The 21,085-nt window shown below is 40.8% G+C and overlaps 1 long non-coding RNA gene across 1 annotated transcript in view; it reads right to left on the bottom strand.

Moving 5' to 3' along the window:
* The window catches only part of LOC131582732 (uncharacterized), a 181,370-nt gene that overhangs the window by 21,449 nt on the left and 138,836 nt on the right, over positions 1–21,085 (bottom strand). Inside the window, exon 3 of the long non-coding RNA XR_009278386.1 lies at positions 386–510. This is a non-coding gene — a long non-coding RNA (uncharacterized LOC131582732). The remainder of the gene's footprint in view (positions 1–385; positions 511–21,085) is intronic.

Consider the following 21,085-nt stretch of genomic DNA (forward strand, 5'->3'; position numbering starts at 1 on the left):
AGGCTGGCAGGGGGCACAGCTGAGCTGCACAGACACTGAGGTCCTCCTCTAAGTCCTTCTTCATACTTGCCGTAGGGTCACGATGCCTACTATGTCTGTCTATGAAAGGCTGGGGCAAAATGCGCTCTCGACGAGCTGTGAGAAATATTTTCATCAAGATCATTCAGCCAGAGCCTGCCCTGGCTCCCAGCACTACGTCTCAAGGGCTCAGCAAGCAGAAGAAAAGTGATAGGAACAATTTAAAGAGAAAGATGAAGCCTAGAAGGGCTTGATGGCTTAAGTCCCTATTGCAGTGCACCTCTAGGAAGCCAAGGAAAGAAGCTGAAATGCAGATTTATCCTGGAGAGGCAGGTCCAGGAGTGAGTAGACCCATAAAGGCTCATACCTTAAACCCTCTGCACCTCAGCTCTCCCATCTGCAGCAGGTCCTCAGGTTCAGTAACTCAGGGAGTGCATCGGGCCACGCGTGCGGGGTGAAAGCAATTAGCAACTGCGAAGCACAGAGAAACCGCTGGTGGAGAGAATCACAGAGATGCAAAGTTATTATGGGCACACAGTTACCATAGTGATTGGTGTCTCAGAAATGCTAATAATAGTAAAATAAATAATACAGGCCAGGCAGGAAGAGCCCCTAGAGATGAATGTGAGCTGCTCCCCTCCAGAGGGACTGTGTGTACTGCTTTCTCAGCGCTCCTCGCCCCGCGCTGGCTGCGCCTCAGCTCCCTCCCGGGGTAACACACTGTGCTGCTGCAAGAGCGCTGGGTCAGCCAAGTGAAAGCGGAACTTTTAAGTGCTTTATTATTTTCAGGAGTCGTCAGAGAATACAAAACCCCCACAACTGCAAATAATTGAATATGTCAAAAATATTTTGAGTCGTTCATGTCTTGCGAGGTATCACTGTGGCCCCGTTAAGTACTTTATTGCTGTCCCCCCAGCGATGTTAATTAAGTTCACCATAGGCTCACAAGCCCCTTTTCTCCCTTCTCTTTCTTTCCCATATTTTTTTTTTTTTTTAATCAAGAAAGCACTTTTCCCAAGTATAATGGCTAGCAGTGGGAGCGGTGGTACAGTGGAAGGCACTCAGGAAACAGAAATACTAAGGATGAGGCATCCTTCAGTATGACGGTCAATGTATCTCCACAAATTTTTGCCAGCAATATTAGCCAAGGGATTGTGAAAGTCTAAAGTAAGTGTTAAAGATCTGTGCCAAATAGACAAATAAATAGCATCCATTCTCATCTTTGGACCACCATCATGCTAGAATTTGCCATGATCCAAATGGCTGTTCCAGGCTGAACATCTGATGTGGGTGTTTCACTGCTTGCCTGAGTAATTTTGTATTTATGTTATATTCAAAATGTTTTTATCAACAGGGGAATCAAATAAGGACAGGCTTTGAGCAAACAGTAGGCCAGGGGAAGGAAATACACCTGCTCTCTCCTCTCAAGTGTTTTTCACTGAGTTGTCTATCTTGACTAAATCAGAAAAGAAAATGCTACTTTGCATCCCCCAGCATGAGTGTTCCAGCCCACTTTAGTCAAGCAAACATAGTGTTTTACAAAGCTTTTGCAACACAACCAGTTCTCTGCTTTTGATTGAGAGAAATCATTTCTCTCAGTCTACTGAATTCCACTAAGCTGGAAGTGCATTTTTTATGCTTTTTAAACCAGAATAGTAGGAGTGTTGGTCAGTGCCAATCAGAATATGAATAAAATTCTTTAGCAAGCTTTGGCCAAGAAATAAGTCTTTTTCTCAGGTTTTGCTTGCTGAATGTCAACCAATGTTCCCATCTCTCATTTCAGACTCCCAGCTACATATGCAGGTGATAAATTACGTTAATACATTTCCTAAAATACCCAGAAACACTAAATCCACTGCTGAGAACTGCAGCTATGGAATCACCACTGACACTGGGCAGCTACAAGTCCACCTCTGCTTTTTCTGATGTCTTTTCTTACAGTCTGTGCAAGGATGGTCAGAGGAAGGAGTTTCTGCATCTGGCTGGGCTACAAGGACAAACTCATTCTGGGTCACTGCATGCCAAACCAGTGAAGGGAAGAATTTGGTGCCTTTCCTTCCACTCAAGCAATGCTCTGTCACGTTCTGGCCCTGTGCAGTGTCCTTTCTGGCCACCAGACAAATCATCCAAACCACTTCAATTAATCTCTTCCCAGCTCAACACCAGCTAGATGGACTATCTGATGGAAAAAGATGCTGAGGAAGGAATTTTTTAGCTCTTGGAACAGTCCAACATGATGGAAAGCACCAGTGAACCCTCAATCTACCAACTTTATCCTGAGCTGGCATAAACATTCCAACAAAACTGGCCACTTGTGAGATGAAGTAACACAAAGAGAGATGAGTCACCAGTGGCACTCGCATGGCAGGGCTGAGAGAGGACACAAAAATGGGGGTGGAGGTGGTTGGTGAGGGAGATGAGGCACTCCATTTTAGCCATGGCTCACACATCCAAATCAATCAGCAATCATTCAGAGATGTCGTGAGGAAAGATGTGGCAGGAAAAGAAAAGAAACTTCTGCCCTTTCCAAGAATGGACATGGTAGAAGCAGAAATGAGTAAAAAATGTGACAGTGGAAAAGTGAAGGAGAAAAGCAAAAACTACATAGTACCTCCAGTTTCCACAAGAGTTGGAACTTGATGTTCAGTTAGTTTCTCAGGAACAGAGATGGTTCCTTTGAGTTGTAAATGAATCAGAAGATTATAGAGAAGCCATCACAAGAAAGATGACATCACAGACAGAAAGCTTGCAATTTAGTGTAATAAGCAAAGCACCGAATAAGCAGGAAGGAATTGAGCTTTATTTGAGCAACAGTTTACTCATATCGAGATGAGTTTTGAAGATGTTGACACGTGGTCAGTGATAACCATCTCCCAACCTCTGTGTGCTTCTCCATAGGTGTGATTGTGCAAACCAGATCTCCTGCTCATCTTTGTTCTGAGGAACAGAGAAATGGACCAAACAACAGGGTTGGAGGATGAAATGGTAGCAGAAGACACTCAAATTTGGACAACTATACACAATATTTTTAGGGATTAAAGGTTTCCTCCCTTAGACTGAGGAACCACCCCAGCTCACAGCTGTATTAGATAGACCATTTTCCCCTACATATTTTACTGAAAAAGAGTCTGGATGTAGAGCATTTCTTCTGAGACAAATATAAAGCACCGCTTGAAGATGACCAGATGCATTTTGTGCCCTTCTCTTCAGCCTGCCCAACACATATGCCACATAAACCAAGCAATGATGAAGCTTCTCCGTCCCACAGTCAGCTTCCATACACAGTATTTGGGATTTTTCCAGTAGACTAAAGCAGTCTGGCCTATTGCCATATTCAATCATGTCATACAGGATTAGTCCTTTTCTGTCTCTTCTGTTTGTGGCCTGGTTGTTTCAGGAATATAAAACCTTTCTAAGCTTACATAACACTACCGTAGAATTTCCCTACAGGAGCAGGCGAGGAGTAGAGAACCAGGCTGCCAATGACATCTGCTCCTGCCATGGAAATGGTGTCCTCTTCCCAGGCCACAGCATCCCATTGCAAGCAGAACCTAATCCCACCCTTGAGACTGCAAAATCAGCCTCCATGGGAATCTATGGGATGTCAGAAATCTGCTCTCCTTACTCCAGAGCAGGATTTCCAAGGCACAGCTCCTCATGGGCACAAGACACATAAGAATAAATCTCACACTGGCTTCAGGATGACACAGAAACATTCACCTAAAACACAAGCCCACCTATTTCGACCTACTAGTATCTCTGAAGAGATTGTCACTTGTTCCAAGTGGCTAGTGTGATGCCTGTGGCTGATCACAGCTAGTTAACTGATAAAGACATTAACTATTGAGTTTTATAGACTGACCTAAAGTAATCCAAAATTTCCTTAACCACCTCACAGTCCAATTTCTCCACTTCTCTATTTACGGCCCATAATCACTGACTTTGCTCAAGGATTGCCTTAGGTTCCAGCATGCCCATTCCTGCTGCATTTCTACCACTGTGGAAGAATTGTATTATGAACTAACATGAAATAATATTTGGAAAAAAAATTGTGACCAAAACTATTGGCTTTGTTTAGGAAAAACATAATTAAAAAGCCCACATTGAAATATTAATAGAATTATTACTAATTAATGTACATTTTGGTTATGTATCGTTTAAAATTCACAAAAATATGATGAGTGCTACCAAGAAAGAGGATTATTCTTTCCTTCTGCTAAAAAAAAGTTATTTCCTGCTCCTTTCTGTTATTTTAAGGCTGAGTGTTGAACAGGTATACTTAACTTTTTAACACAACAGCAAAACTTCCAGTACTGAGCTGTTTCTTCAGTTCAGGACAGGTTTTTTTTCTTGAGCAACATTAGAAATATTAAATTCTTCAGAGAGGTGATTTGGTAGCACTTGTTCCCTTCTCATCCATAGGAGAAAACTGCAATCATCACTTGTAATGGCTCACAGTGAGGTGGACCCCAGCTTCATTTAAAGCAATGCTATTCCTACCTAGAAGTGCTGGGATTTAGGCATGTGACTCCCATTAACATTAATGAGAGTTATATGTTTAAAACCCCTGCACATTGTGATGGGAATATGTTCCATAGAATCTAATTAATCTGAAGAGCACTGCATACATTTGGGAACATTCATGTTGTACAATTTCACTGGCATATGGATTTGTCCTCAATAAAGCTTGCTAGTATCTGGTAACAAAGACATTAACAATCTATTGTACATTTACATAAAGCAGGACTAGACTATATGTTTTCCCAGCTCAGTGTAGGCAGCTACAAAGAAGCTTTTGAGTGTAAACAAATACAGAATTGAGAAAATAAGGAAGATGATGGTATTTTAAGAATGTGAATATTTGGAGAATGCTGGGGAATGAACACAGAGGAGGCTGTTTGCTTATAGGTTGGTTGCATTTTCAAAAGGAATCAAGCAAACACACAAAAAAAAAAAATGGAGGGAGGAAAAATAGAATATTCAGATTCCATCTGTTTCCCACACGCTGAAGATAATAACATGAATGGAAGTGATTTTGTTTTAGAGGTCAGAGCAGAGGCTGATATAGCAACCTTTCAAGATCCTGAAAAACATCATTTGATTAAAATAACTGGCCCTGTTGTTCTTGTGATCCTAAGGAGGTTATTTTCCATGAGGAAGACAACAAAAGCAAAGTAGGGAACAGTAAGTTTTAGTGCTTCAGAGACAAAGCACTAGAGACACACTGCTGCTGGAAAGTGTAACACAACATTAAAGCACACGATAAGTGAGCAGAAATCAGCAGAAAGTTAATAGGAAGCCACAATGACAATGTGTCTGTGCAGCTCAGTGCAATATTTCTCTCCCTTTTCCCTCCCTTATTCTAACAGGATGAGGAATTTAACAGGACACAGGAAAGCAATATCTTAGTAAAGAAAGAAAGGAACAACCAGAGATAAGGAAATAATGGTTCATGCTACTAAACAAGCTATTCAATATTAAGAACATTTGTCTGTAAAAGTTTGACAAGATCCCACTTGCCCAGAACTTGATGGTCCTCAGACTTTCTTCAGAAAGGTTTCCTTTCTCTAAATGGAGAAATATGTGACCAGAACTGCCTGAAATATATCATTATTTTTGAAGCATCAATTTGAAACATGTTTTAAGGCCTGGTACTTAGAGAAGGACGTTTAGGTCTTTCAGACAAAACAAGAGCCTTGAAACCATCTCAAATCTGCCTGAGAACTTGTGTGTGCAATGGATCCAAACCCAGCTCCCTTGCAGCACCCTGTACAGCTCTGCATTTATGTCCCCTTCTACAGATGAGTTCAGAGTATTTCACACCTGGAAAAACTGCAGTTTTGTGCTGGCCTTTGCAATCCACAACATAACCAACACACAGCCTGAGAAGGAGGAGATGAAAACGCTCAGGGCTCTGCAGCCCTGCCTTTGGGGTGTCAGAGAAGACAGTTGTGTTACAGGGAGCAGCTGAGCTGACAGACTCAAAAATTACCTGAAAGCTTCTAATTACTGGGGGGGAAAAAAAAAAAAATCAACAAGACAAAGAATTACGTTTCAAGACTTTCTCAAAAGTGCTTTAAAAATCTCTTGCTGAGCTAGGAGGGGTTATTTTTATTATTTTCTGGCAATCTACAGCTCTCACTGCTAAGTTTGAGAGTTGAGAAAGTCCCAGAACTTGCACACATTCCATCCTGCTTGCACACAAGGTTTAATATTGCCTGTTGGAAAAGGAGGAAGATATGTTCTTGAGCTTCTTTTCACTGTGAGCCATGGTACTGAGAGGGAGGTATTACTGCAGAGAGGGCTGACTGCACACCCCAGCAGCAGCAGCAGCAGCACAGCTCTGCCACTCCTCATGGAAAACATGGAAATGCCCTTCAGCTGCCCCAGGAGAGGCACCACGGAGCTGAGCATCACCTCACACACAGAAAAAGGGCCCTGGCACTGGGGATGTGCAGCCAGAGCTGCACAACAGCACACACAGCTTCCCACTGTCACCTGCAGGGCATTTGGGAGCCAAAGCCCTTTCTCCTCCCTCAGTAAGTAAAAGTTCCTCTGAAATGCAGAGTCTTAATTTCAGATTACTGTCAAGTCCCTGCATCTTTTCCTGTTTGTACCTTCATCATGCAGTTTTTTTCTCCTAGCCATGTCATGACCACCAAGTGTTAAAATCAACAGACCATTTGCAATTCATCTTTTCACCTGGTATTACACACTCATTTTATAGAAAGTAAATACATCTTTCTTAAAAAAAAAAAAATAATAAAAAAGGAAGACAGAAATAACAGGACTTACACAGCTTTTAGGGACCATTATTTACCATAATTTAAACTTAAGCTTGGCAAGTAATGCTAAAATGATAAAAAATCTTGTTGTTTGTAATGTGTTAATGTTTCATGATGATGTTATTGAACATAGAAACTAAACCCCTATCAGATGTGGTTTTGAAGAAAATACCTGAACTATGGAAAGATTTTCAAAAGTATTTTTCTTGATAAGAAATAGTTGGCCCCTTGTATAGGCCTCACTCTAAGTAACTTCAAAACACATTAAGGTTTTCACTCTCCATGTTGTGATTTCAGAACTGCTGTTTATCTATTTTAAAGATCCCTGCAATGAAAAAGGAACTATAATTAATGAGGGGATTAGGCCATGCTGTATACACACACAAGTTTATCTATCCATAGACAAAGACACATTTTAACTTTAAGATGTGGTTTAAACTTAAAGGACTGATTGCAAAATACTGGCAAGGACCTTTTTATTTAACAAAATATCCAGTGGTTTGCCTAACATCCAATTCCACAATGACCTCACTGACATTATCATTTTCCAAAAGGCCAAGGAGGGAGGTTTTTTAGGGTAAAAAGAAGAGCTAAGCCTCAGAACAGGGATGATCCAATGCTTGTGCAAAAGAAAGTCACTCCAGGCAATGCATAACCTTACCTGACCCAGTTACCACCTCTCCTCTCCAGTTTCAATCCCCATTTACCAACTCCAGCATTCCCCCAAACCCAGAAGATTCCCATTTCTATTCCATGGAACCCAAAACACCCTGCCAAGGTCCCTGCCAGGGCTGGTGCCAGCCTGCAGCATCAGACACTGATTACCTGCTCTGGTCCACTCCTGCCCAGCAAAAGTGCTGCTCCTGATAAGGAAATACAGAACCACGCCTTGGGGAAGATGCAGGTGCTAACAGGGACTACAAAACACAGCAACCTTAAAAGCAAAACTTTTAAAATTTAGTCAAAACCCAAACAAACCATCCTAAATTTACCTTTGGAATTCATTTGGTAGCAAAAGGGAAGAGAATAATGTCTGAATGGTGTTAACACCCCATTTATCAGGTAGCAGTGTAGACATTGTACTTTTTATGTGTCTTTCTATATATGTGACTAAAGGATGGGAAAAAAAAACAACAACAGATGACAATTTCACTAAATATTTTCTTTTGCAGAGAAAGATTCCATTTCTGTATTCAGTTTATATGCTAGTCTCTGGCACAAGAGACCTGCAAGTAGAATTGTACATGTGTTTAAAACCAAGCACATCTCATATATAGGCCTACTTGTGACCAGAATGGTTAATATCTTACAAGATCAAAAAATATATGGTGGAGACCCAGATGGACTTCACCCCATGGAGATGTTCATTCATAATATACCTGTTCAAAATTCATAATATTCTAATTCAAGTTTCTACCTCTTTCGAACTATCTGATATCAAAGAAGCTTGCTAATGTTCTGGTGCAGAACAGAAAGACCTATATCATTCTCCCAAAATATGCCAGTGCCTATTCAAGCCAAGTAAGAAGAAAAAAAAAAAAATCCTGCTTTAAGGATGGTAACTTTCTAATAAATCCAGTGCAGAATGCTACAGACAGCATTTTAGAGCACACTGACACAGTACTAGCTACAGAATTATGGACAACCCTAGGCCCTGCCAGGTTGAAGTTTAATACCAGAAATAGAATAAATTGATTCAAGAAGTCATCTTGAACACCACTGTTCAGCCTGAGTGCAGTTCAGTCTCTGATGATTAAATGTTACTTCTTTATAAGCTTCATTCTGGCCAAAACTATCTTACATTAATATTTTCACAAACTACATCCCAAAATAAACATTATATATATGATACAAATACCAAAGTCATTTCAGTTCACTTATTGTGGTCATGACCACTTTGGCAAGATTATGGTGAGGGAGGAGAAATTCAATAAATCAGATATTTTCATGATTTAGCATTTGCAAAGGTCAGAAACCAGCACACAATATCTCTCTACTCTGAATTGCACATCAGTTAATAGAAAGTGCAAAATTTTCCAAGAATCCAGCCAAAACCTGGCATCTGAAAGAGGAACTTCATCAATGTGTTCTAGTCTTTGGACTCCTCCCTCTGACCATTAAGTCCTGAAGAAATAAAATACAATAATGGGCACAAGGATTAGTTCATAAATTAAGGAACTGACAGCAAGGGAAGGATGAATGGCAAGAAACTTATTCCTTTAATCATGTTTTTCATTAGCCAATTAGCCAACATTGCACCAGAAGATAAACTGAGGAAATTTGGTAACAGAGAGGGAAGTTGAGCTTTGGGCTCGAGATGAGCTTGAAGCATCTGCAAAATTGAAGTATCTCTGGGATTTTTGCCTTAGCCAGTATTTAAGAAAAGCTGTAGATTCTGCAGATTCACAGCCAAATTTCAAAGCCAGAAAGCACATCTACAAAGTTATGACAATGTGCACTCAATGTGATTTTCTTCCAAGACAGTAAGTCTACTCAGTTTTTTATTTACCTGCAATGTTTGCTCCTCTTTGCACCATTTTATTTTCTTCTATTCCAGTACAGCTGGCTTTTCACAGACACACAAAATGTTCATCACATGAGGAATATTTGGGAGTTTGAAGGGAAAAAGAAGGCAAACATTCTGCATTCTGTTCTGTGATTTGCTATTTTCCTTCCTCTGGGGGTACACAACTTGTCTTCATCTAAACTTTGTGCCACCACCCATTCATTGATTTATCAACACCTCACCTGATGGAATGGAGTACATGTGGAGTACAGCTCACACAGAGCTGGGTGTCTCCCCATGACAAGAAAACACCCTTTTCACAATGCTTGCTTCACAGTGATGCTCTGGGGATGCCCCTTAGGCTGATGCAGCTGGGTAAAGCCACTTTCTGCACAGCCCTCTGCAGCCCAGGGCCAACAGCAGCTTTGCAGCACTTAGCAAGGCAACCTGACATGTGAGATTGATAAGGAAGGAACAAGTCAACAGGCAGGAACTGGGAGGGCTGCCCCAATACATGCCCCTCCTTCATCTATCACAGCATTCAACCCATCAGATGCTCCTGGTAGAAAAGCAAACAAGAGTAGCATAAGACTAAAATACATAAAGAGGCCCAAAGCAACATTAAATCATCTGAAGATACTCCCATTAAAGAGAATTATCGTCCCCATTAAGAATCAAAGCTACTTAGAATCATTGGCTCCTCAGCCAGTTCCCTGGTTTTGGATTAAGCAGATTTTTCTGTGTGGGTTTCTTGTGATTAAACACCGTATCTTGCAAACCCTTTCCCATATCTACCATCTCACCTCAAGTAAGCAGTCCTAATGGATGAGGAGTGTTGGCTTATTAATCTGATCTACATCTGTCTAATTCTGCTGATTTCAGCTTGATTTGCAAGGCAAGAGGAGATCAAGCCAAGGGACCTACTTGCAGAGACCTGAGTTTGCAAGACAAGAATTGCAGCTGTGCCTGCACCCAGACACAGACAGGAGCACATTAAGAACTGTCCAGACTCCAAATCACCAGAGCTCCAGTCAGCTCCAGTCTGAAGGCACAGAGCCATGTTAGCATAAGACTACGAAGATGCTGATAAAACCACCTTGAGAGACAAAATTTTTTACTTCAGACACATTCACACCTAATGTGTCTAAGTAGCTTCCTGAGCACAGCTGGCTCGTGCCCCGGTGTCTTGGAGATAACCTGTGACAGCACCAAGCTCTGTAGACATTCTGTGAGTACATCCTATATTGACAGCATTCAGTGGATCCTTCATAATAAAATGTGTATTCTACTGGTCTCTAATTGACTGGCCTGCTGACTGCCTGAAACTGCCCTGAGACGAAGAAATGGAAAGAGACAAATTGCTTTAAGAGTAATTATATTAATAAAATGGAATGCAGTGTTGTCTATCATCTAGAAATTCTGTTGGTGTCAGGCAGAGGAGCAAGTGAGAATCTCAAATTCCACAACTCAAACCAGAAATTAAGGACTTGCTCTTTTTAAAGCAGACTTGCATTTGCCATGATTTCCATAATTTATAACCCTGGAAATTACCCTTGACATCCATAGACTCTCATGTTCCAAGTTTCCTTATATATTCTTTCCACAGATTTCTGCCCTACCCTTTCTGTGGTCCAGGCAGGATTTCTGAAGGCTCTGTGCTGATACCAGCAGTTTGATGAAGCACAGTGACTGATTTCTGCTGTCTCTGAGGAATACAGCCATCACTGCTCGCCTGGGTGTGTTTGCATGCATGTCTGTGTGTTGCATGGTTGCACTGACTCTTCCACTTGGTCCCAGTGAAAAAAACCCTGATTATCCCAAAGCAATCCTGAAAAATTGGTGAGAGGATGGATACCAAGCCCATACAGTGGCTCACTCCCTGGTCCCTCTTTCAGGCACCCAAGTCCTGCATGAGTGAGCACAAAATATTAACCTTTTATGGTCAGCTATGGGATGAAGTGGGTCTTGTCTTGCTTCATTTTTGTTTGACAGTGCTAAAAACATATGAAATTAAAGCAGTGCCCCAGCCAAGCCTTTTCTGATGAATTTCTGTTGGAATTATTGCAGGGAACATCAGAGAGAGGGAGGCTGGGGCACAGCTGCAGGGCTGAAGTGCACAAGTCAAACCCTGATGGCTGAAGCTAAGAAGTGATTTGATCTGTCACAGGTACTTAAGCAGTGACACCCAGCAGTGCATCAGGGGTACCCAGTGACACAGAGGGCAAGAAAAACTCCATCAGGCATCTCCAGCTCACTGCAAATATGGGCCAGGACTCTGAACTCCCTTAAAAGTACAGTCTAACACACCCTCACTGCATTTCCACTCAGATGTTCACCTGAGGCACAGTAGAGGGACATTAAAAGCTGGGATTTGGGAGCATCTGCTCAGCCCATCCCCACGTGCCCAGCTCTGCACACACCGTGGTCAGACACCTTGTTCTGGGATCCAAGCACATGGCTGCTAAAAGCTTTTCCTTCCGTTCATTTCTTCCTCCTTCAGTGTTGTGCCTATCGATTTTTCTTACTCTAGCTCCTCAGATCTAAAAGCAGAGCACTGAACTCACAGCACTGCTTTCTGACTCTTTTCATAAACAGGGCTAACACTGCTACAGATCAATCACTGTGGAAGTCATTTTTTCTTGCTACTTTTTTTTTGTTTTTGACTGAAAGCCAAAGAATTTGGACTTTGAGAGGTTTGGTTAGGAGGCATATTATGTGATTTAAATGTAATGTAGTGTCCAAAAGCAAAGATTTGATACACAGGAGAGGGAAGGGACAAAAAGAACACATCCCTCTGGACAGTTGAAGTTAATACGAGAATAAGTTAATAAGGTCATGAGGCTTGTGGAGTTACAATGCTGCAATATTGGGGCAAACAAGAAAATCAGGCTACAGAAAAGGAAACAAAATTACAGCTCTTATAACAACAGAACTGCATGCAATTTGCAGCACAGATAATATATGTATGCATGGTAGAGCTTATTAAAAACTGCAAATATTTTTTTCTTTTGCCTTCTGCTATTGCTCAAAAAATATCCCCTTTTGTCAATAAATCACATTCAGGTCACTCTGAGGAGCAGCAGAATGCAAACATCTTGTATGTAAAAATCAAACAACATTTGGGGCATAAATGTGATACAAGTGCCATCCAAAATATGCTTGAAAGAGAGAAATGAAGTACTAGTGCTTTAGATTTCACAATTTATTTACAGAGTGGAAGTCATTGAAATCTGCTTCTCCCTAAACTATCTGTTCCCAGGCTTTAAACATTCAATAACTTCTCAGCCAGGGAATGTCTGCTTTTTTTTTTTTTTTTTTTCTTTTTTTTTTTCCCCTTTCCCTCTATTTTCTCTGTGCCTTATCATGTGCTAAATATATTATTGCAACACATTAGTTACTTTGGTCCACAGCTCTGAAACAAGGCTCTAAGAATCTCACAGATAAATCACTGATCAGAATAAACTGATTGTCTGTTCTGGATTCTCTTCTGTAGGATTTTAAAAAAGCCCAAAAGATAAGTTCTGAAAACAAACCCAAGTCTGTTACATCTCAAAAGGCCATGGGTTTTCACCTTCAGTCTGTGCATTTTGGATTTCTTTCCAAGTCTTCTGTATAAATGGTAAAAGCTGCATTTTTCTCAAGTTGTAGGACAACTGCCCTATGAACAGAATATACTTTTAAGATTGCAAGCTTGTGTTTCGATTGAAGTTTTGATGGACTGTGTATATCTTCCCTCAAACCAATATTTAATAACTTGCTTTTGTGACCTACTGAAGCAAGACATCTGCACTACTCTGCACTTTTGTTTCCAATAGACTCATATTTAGCCTGGTACTGTTGATAGATAGGAGAACATCTTGGAACAAAAAAACCATGAATAATTCCAGATCTTCAACCACCACAAACACCTTCTTTTGACATCCTCATTCTCAACACCATCTTTTTTTTTTTTCCTTTTTTTCTTTTTGTTTTTTTTTTATAGTCAATGGATGCCAGATTGGGGTTATGGACTTAATTAATTTTATGTCTGTGACATGCTTACTGTATAATTATACCAAGCTGCACACTATTAGATAATTTTTTTTGGTCCTCAAAAGAGGAATTCAATTTGTTTAAAATTATTTTAGCTCCTTCAGAAAGAAAGATATTATTTCCCTTCAAAAAGCCATCAAACTAAGTGATAAAGCAACCCCATTCTGGTAATAAAAGACTATGGCACTGAAGTGGTTACAAACCATTTTGTTCAACCAGACTATTTACAAGTAGCAACAGGGTATCTGTTTCCTGTCATCTCCATCATATATCTTGAGGCAGAGAGATTGGAGCCCAATTACAGCCTGATATCTAATCAATACACACCTTATTCCTAGAGCAGGAAGTAAAGGAGGAGGCCCCTGGGAGCCAGAGTTCAAATTACTCCGCTGTCGATTCCAGATAGCAGCTAATGATAGGATATATTTCTGGAGAGGGGGGTGGGTGGGAAGGGCAGCACAGTTTAATGGGATTGTTAATACAAGGAACATATACGTATTTTAATTTAGACATCTGCTGCTGAATTCCAAAAACCCTACGCAAATCAGAAAAAAAATGACCCAATTTGCTATTCCCTCCGATAGCTTTTGGGACTTAACTTTGCTAAAATAAAGCATGCAGGCGATAAGCTCAGTCCAACAACCCTTAAATGAGCTTTGTAAGCTACGTTTGGTTAGATTCCCACCCCTGTCCCCCTTTCTAGCTGCTTTTTCATGAAGGAGGACTTACTTTCATATGGATACAGACTTTATGGAGCTCCAGAGATTTTCAAGCAAGCCAGTGAGTGTTTCCCTTTCCCAGCTAACCAGTTAAAATTGCTCAGTTGTGTGCATGGACCCACCAAGCCAAATCTTGCACTTAACTGAAGGCAGCTGTCTCTTGACTCTGGGTCTGTTACTCACTCTTTGGGAACATCACAAGAAGATACATCTTGGGGCAATCTGTCCCTGAGTGTCTACTTCTAATTTTGTCAATCAGCCAAAAAATAAACCCCCCTAGTTACCTATTGCTGTGTATTCCTACCAATCTTTCAAAAAGCTGCCTTGCATATCGCAGCCCTTACGAAAATGGTGGGAGTTTCCAGAGTTACCCTGACTGAGAAATGTAAAATATGAAGAGCAAATAGCCTGAATAATCAAACAAAATCGCATGCTACACTCAGTACTCCAAGAAAGAGAATGGAGCACAGGGGCATAATAAATCTTGTTAGTATTTAGCTTTCAAAACTGTCTGGATGGCTGCCTGGTGACATGGATTCCTTCTCGGTTTAATACAGGTTGGATTAGCCAGGAATTCATTGTCTTTTTCTAGAGAGCCAGACTACAGACCTACAAAATTCACAGTAAACAAAAGCAGGCAACAAAAACAGCATCCATGGGTTTCTGGTTGGAAGTGCTGCCGTAGGCTCCAAGGCTCCCAGCAAGGCAGGTAAATCCTCACAAGGACCAGCTCGACAAAGACCAAGTTTCTAATTTAACCTTCTACATCCCTAAATCTGGTCTTGGATCGTGATATGCTTCAATTCCTCCTCTGACATACTTGGGTGAGTAACCCTTCCTCTCTCCTGTCTTAACTATTTGTCCATCTTACCTACTTATGATACAAATTCTTCCAGCCTGTGACCACTGCAATATATTTGTACAATGCTTAGCACATTTTCAGCTTGGGATTTCTTAGTCTGACTCCATAATGGTATTGCTAGTACAGAGTTTCACATAAATGGGGCCCCAAGATTGAATGATACCTCTAAGTGCTGCTGTACTACAAATAAATAATTATATAATATACATAAATCTTGCATTTTTAATGTCGAAGTCCCATGAGACAGAAAAAAGATTTTAAACGAGACAAGAACTTTCTAATTATACTGCATGTTGATGATCTTGGAATAGGTACAAAAAACCATTAAAGACTTTTCCTCTTTTTTTTTTGCCTCTTAAATAGGAAAAATCTTTTCATCAAACATAGATTGAAGCCAGTGATAATGTAACTCTGGCTCACTAAATAATAACAGTGCAGGGCTTTCTAAATAGCCTACTTCAAATAATGACTTATATTATCCTAAATTCAAAAGCAAACAACTGGGGAGAAGGAAATCGCTAAACGAAGAGCAACATTAAATTCCAGAGGGTGAATGTGTGCCACTAAAGGTGTGGTCTTAATGGAATTTGACCTATATCCATAATTTTGCTGTCACTCAGAGCCAAGTCTCACAGCACAGAGACCGCAGAGGAGCAGGGTGTGAAGGAAGCAGGGAGCAGAGCCTGCTGCAGGGAGCACAGGCATGACCCTGTTTCCATGAGCCTGGACACCTGGAATGGCTGCTGTGGCTGCCCTTTGGGAAGAGGTGAAGGTGCTGGATGGTGGCTCCATCCCTCAGTGGGGCTTGGCCTCTCCAAGCTGGGGCAGTCAGGTCTTCCAACATCCTTGCAGCAGCAGCAGCAGCCCTGCAGGCTCAGTCACTCATCCCAAGCCTCTTTGTGTCTCTGGGAGTTCAGGGCACAGAAACAAAGAGATGGTGGCTACCTACACTAGGTCCAGAGCCCTTGGGGGAGAAAACAAGATTATGTTAGTGAGCTGCTCTTATCCCAGCTGAACTGTTGGATGAACTTCCAAAAATATCCTTGAATTGGCATTCTGCGTACAGCTGTGTTTATGAAAGGCAGTATCATGTATGTAAATAAATTCAGATGCTGCTTGAGTTATTTTAAAACAATCAGTAGAACACTAATCATTTTATAGGCACAATCTTATCCCAAGAAAGTGACAACTTGGTGTATATACATGTACCAGAGGTTAAAGTTACTGTTACATCTCCACACAGACATTAACCAAGATTTAGATTTGTCTTAGAGCTGCATGAAAATCTACTTATGTTTTCTGTGCAGTCTGCTTGCTGATACAAACTTAAATACAGGAACCCAAAAATCCCTTAGCCAGAGCTCTTTATGGGCAGAATTAGATGTACCTTGGCTGATGTGGAATCCTCTGCATGAGGACCAAAGACTCCTCCCATGCCATCAGCTAAGGGGGAAGGAGATGAGCACCAGCAGTTCCCCAGTCCCCACCAGCACCCTGGGGAGCCCAGGCCATGTCTGCAGGATGCCCGAGCTCTGCTCTCCTGTGCAGGGTGGGTACATGGAGCCCAGACAAGAACCAGCCCTGCTGCTGGGCCCTGGCCAGCAGGCACGTGTATCACAGAGCTCCCTGTGTTTAAATCCATTAATTATCTCCCAGTGTAAACAGTGGGAGAGCACTGCGGTTGCCTGCTCACGGGGAGATAATGCAGTTTAACCACTGTCTGCTCTAACTCCATCACCCAGCAGGCACAGGGAAGTTTGCAGAAATACCTGAGTGAGACGGGGAGACAACAAACACATTTCCTGGATTTGGCTCCTATCGGTCCAGAGCAGCTGGAGATGATCCTTCTCCTCTGCTGGAATAAGTTAAACCATGCATATCCCCTGGGCTGAGTCAATGGTGATGCTCCCTCTGCCTTCAGGGGAGCAAGGACATCGCCTCAAGAGAGCCTGACCTTTGCACTTGTTTTCCTAACACAGGCCATGAAACCAAAACTGTTATCTTGTTCCTAGCAGCCCCACAGTGGCATCCTCTTGTCAAGAGTTGAGAAAGCAAAAGCCCTGAACAGACTGAAATACCTGAACAGGATAGTCAAAAAGATAAAAGAACACCCAGATACTTCTTTATGACATGATATACAACACCAGAGTTCTGTAACTCAGGTGCCTGCTTCATTTAAACACTGCATACTATTCCCATTTATTCTTTTGTGGTTGGAGAACAATCTGGGTCTGAGTGGGCATAATCTGCCATAGGTTCTTATGCACCATGATACAGTGTTTTTGCTAGCCTTAGCCCCCAAAGATCACACATCCAGAGATATGAATGCTGCCACTAATGTTAGCTCTGGTTTCATTTGCATTTTCCTTTTTGAGTCCTGCTCAGCAAGGTACACTGGTTGCACCATGAGAGCTAGAGAGAACATGGCTCGTGTATCAGTGGGAGATGGAAAAAAAAACTTGCATAGTGAAAAAACTCAAGTCTATCTTGGATTTCATGTGTCAGCAGGGCAGCATCTCTTCAGAAACAAAACAAAAGCTGGTGGCTAACCAGTGTCACTACCATTAACCTCATCCTCATCTCCGGGGTCCAAAGTAAGAACTTAAAATAAGGCTTTTTATAGCACAAAGTTCCTCTGTAGAAGACTACAAAACCGCAGGATTACAAAACGTCGATGGTTATTGCAAACTTCCCTCACAAATGCTAATGAATTGTTTTCTTTTTTCACTCCAATCCTGTTGTTTCAAATGAAAACACATCACTGCTTTGTTGCTGAGCACTTTCTCCCACAGTGCCCTGCATAAAGACTTGCTTGTGCACACTCTGGAATGTGCTTATTCCAAGATGTTTAATTGTCATTTCTTCCACCTTACATCAGAAGCCTGTCACACGCATTAATTAGGTCCATAAAAATATGCTTGAAAACCCTACCATTTAAATATGAAAGAGAGAGAGAGAAATGAGCACTGCAATTTCCAAGAATGACTAATGTCTTGCTGGAGTTAATTCTCTGGATTGGTGGCCTAATTGCCAACATGGCCAAGGTAAGGCATACAGTGAGATCTCTGGCTGCTCACCAGTCAGCACCACCTTACTAACACTGAAATGACAACTTTTAACTGATATTTCCAAATATGAGCTTGATTTAAAAGAAGAGTTTACTCCAGGAACAAACAAGTTGACATTTATTGAATACACACACAAAGAGAAGAAGGGGAAACCAGGTCCAGGCAGTGAATCAGAGCCCAAGAGCCATTCTGTGTGATTGCAGGGGCACAGCAAGCACTGACACATCAGCAGCTCAGGGGCTGAAGCCTCCTGTCTCCAGCAGCATCAGCTCCAGATGCCTCAGAGTAACACACAAGCAACCTGTACAGTGGATTAATTTTAACTCCCCAAAGCAGCCATAAATCTAAATCAGACCCTTTCCTGGCCAGAAACCACAGGCTGGGTTGCCCTTTCACAATAATATAAATGAGGAGTAACTTCATTTATAGCAGTGGCATTGCAGCAAGGATTTATTCTGAGTGGGGAGGCACAGCAGGGAAGATGCACTGGGCTTAGAACAGTCCAACTCAGGAAACAAATGTTTAAAAACAGCTTTGCTCCCACAGTAGCACTGACATTTCTGTGAAAATGAACAGTACTTTGTCTTGCCCCAGAGAGGAGAGTTGGTGGCCAGGGCTTTCTAAGGGCATTTATCCCCTTCACTCTCACAGCCCACTGACATTCAGCATTATGTTCGGTTTCCACTCCCAAGGAAAAGAAGGAAATTACATTGCAACCTCTAATATTTGGGGTATTAATATACATTTAACTATATTAGAATATTAAGACACATTTACAGCACAAGAAACACTCACTTGGAGACCGAAAAATAAACTGTGAGCATCATGAGCACCACCCCTTTGATATCATTGAGGTAACAGGGTAACTTGCAGAACTGAAAATTAAAATCAAATAAAATTTGAATTTAAAACTTTTCCATTTTCATGTGTTGACATAGTCTTTCAGACTTGAGGGAATTCAACTGCTTGACTTATATAGCCCTGAAAAATAAGACATTATTCAAATACTAACTTAATTGTTCCAGCATTAATAGCTTTTATTTTCACTGGGAGAAAATTCTGCTGTTCAGAGTGACCAGAGATATATACAAAATATACCTAGGGAAAATATACAAACAACAAACAGCTTTCTGAAAAATAAATTAGGTATCTGGAAGTACATCAATTAGTATTGTACAATTTTTATTATTTTAATATTATACTATTAGTAGTCCAATTAACAGCATTTACTTTCACATAATTCTGATATCTGGAGTTAAAACAAATACAGGTCTTTCTAAAGTACATGAAGAAATATATTCAAACCATCTCAAATAAGGCATCTTCCAGCAGGTATTTTGATGATCCGTATCCTTAAAATTCATAGCAACATTTATGGAAGGAGGTCAGAGTAGTCTAACACAAAAAAACTGAAACCAGCAACACCCCAGATAAATAGGAAGCATTATAAAAATCTAGAAGCCAGACACAGAGAGATTAAATATATAGTTCAAAATAAGTGTACACAATCTAGCTCTGTCCTCTCCCTGTTCACCACTATGATATAGATGATTTCTTAATTCTCACCAAGTTATCATCCTCCAGCTGAATGCACAGACAGCTGAACCTGACATCAGCACATACTTTGGGGTTTTATTTCAATAACCAAAAATTTTAATACTCAGATCAGTCAAAGTGAGTTCAGTCAGGCAATTAATGTATAATTAGACTTAGATAATAATGTATTTAGTAGAAATCAAAGGTAATTGCTACAGAGAAGTATGCCCACTCTGACCTATCTGGAACCAGATGTGTCTCAAAACCAGAAATAAGCATCCAGAACCCTCTTGCTGTGAAAAATTCCATTTTGGAGTCCTTTTAGATCTGAATCCTGCTGGTGACCTCTCCCCCTCTGCAGCCTTGCTCTACCCAAGCAGGTGAGGTTCCAGCAGCCACCCAACAGAACGTGGCTGTTTGCACAAGAGTTTTGGTAGGTCCAGAACTGAAGTTTAAGAGACTGCAGAGTTTCTAGAAGGTGCACACATACCTTAGAGCTATATGTCACAGGACACCTAAAGATGCTGGAGGGATTGCCTATACTTAATTAGAGTAGGTAGCTGTCTGCCAAATAACTACCTGGTTTTTTGTTTGTTTGTTTTAAAGAAGAAAGCTTGAAGAGGGTAATATAAATAGGATGGAAGAAGCAAAGATGCTCTTACAAAGATTTTAGATATACATACTTCCCTTCAAAATCATTGGAACTTTTAGCAATGTCAAAAAAGCCTCCTTTGATAAAGGAGGACCTCTCTAATCATTCCTATATTAATCATTTCCTATTCTGCTTTTAGGTTTTATTCTGCTCATGGAGTACATATTATACATACTTTTATTGAAGCCATTGCAAAATTATCCACAGGCAGAGAGTATAAATTAACAGGCTACTTAATTGAGTTCTTTTCAAGATTCTTAGCATCCGCTGCAGCTGAGTGAAATAGGGAGGAATGTAAAGTTTGCCACTTTATTTATTCTCTCAGCTGGCTCAGTGCAGTAGTTAATTCTTGGCCATTTTTGATGAATAAACATAAATGTATTAGCTTGGTTAGGGAACCATTGTACTCCAAACCAATGGAAGTCACAAGAAAAGGAAGAATTATTCCTCCTTTACTGTTTCAGAAGTCACAAAGCTGAAATCTAAAGGATGACCAAATCCTTGATCTCAGTGGACATTGGAGACCCAAAAACTTCTGAGGATCCAGGCTTTTGTTTTCACGCTTTCATTTATATGCACAATGGGGGGAAAAGGCTCATTAATTTACCTGACCCTTCCAAACTCCCACAGAAACACAAATACCTTTGTTTCAATTGTACTTTTCCAGAATCATTTTGAAAGATCTGTTTTCCAGCTGCAGTCAGACTGCCAGGTGTTTTAGAACACAAAATCTTTCCCAGTTTGATTTTTACTTTAACATCAGTTAATTTCTATTTGTTCTTCCTCCCCAATTTCACTAATGCCCTTTTTGTATACGTATATTTGTCCATTACAATCTACAGAACAATCACCCTAATTGATCTGGTGTTAACCTCTAACAGCTTAAGATCCAGACTGTTTTTATCTA

This window comes from Poecile atricapillus, chromosome 10, assembly GCF_030490865.1.
Source record: "Poecile atricapillus isolate bPoeAtr1 chromosome 10, bPoeAtr1.hap1, whole genome shotgun sequence".
NCBI lineage: Eukaryota > Metazoa > Chordata > Aves > Passeriformes > Paridae > Poecile > Poecile atricapillus.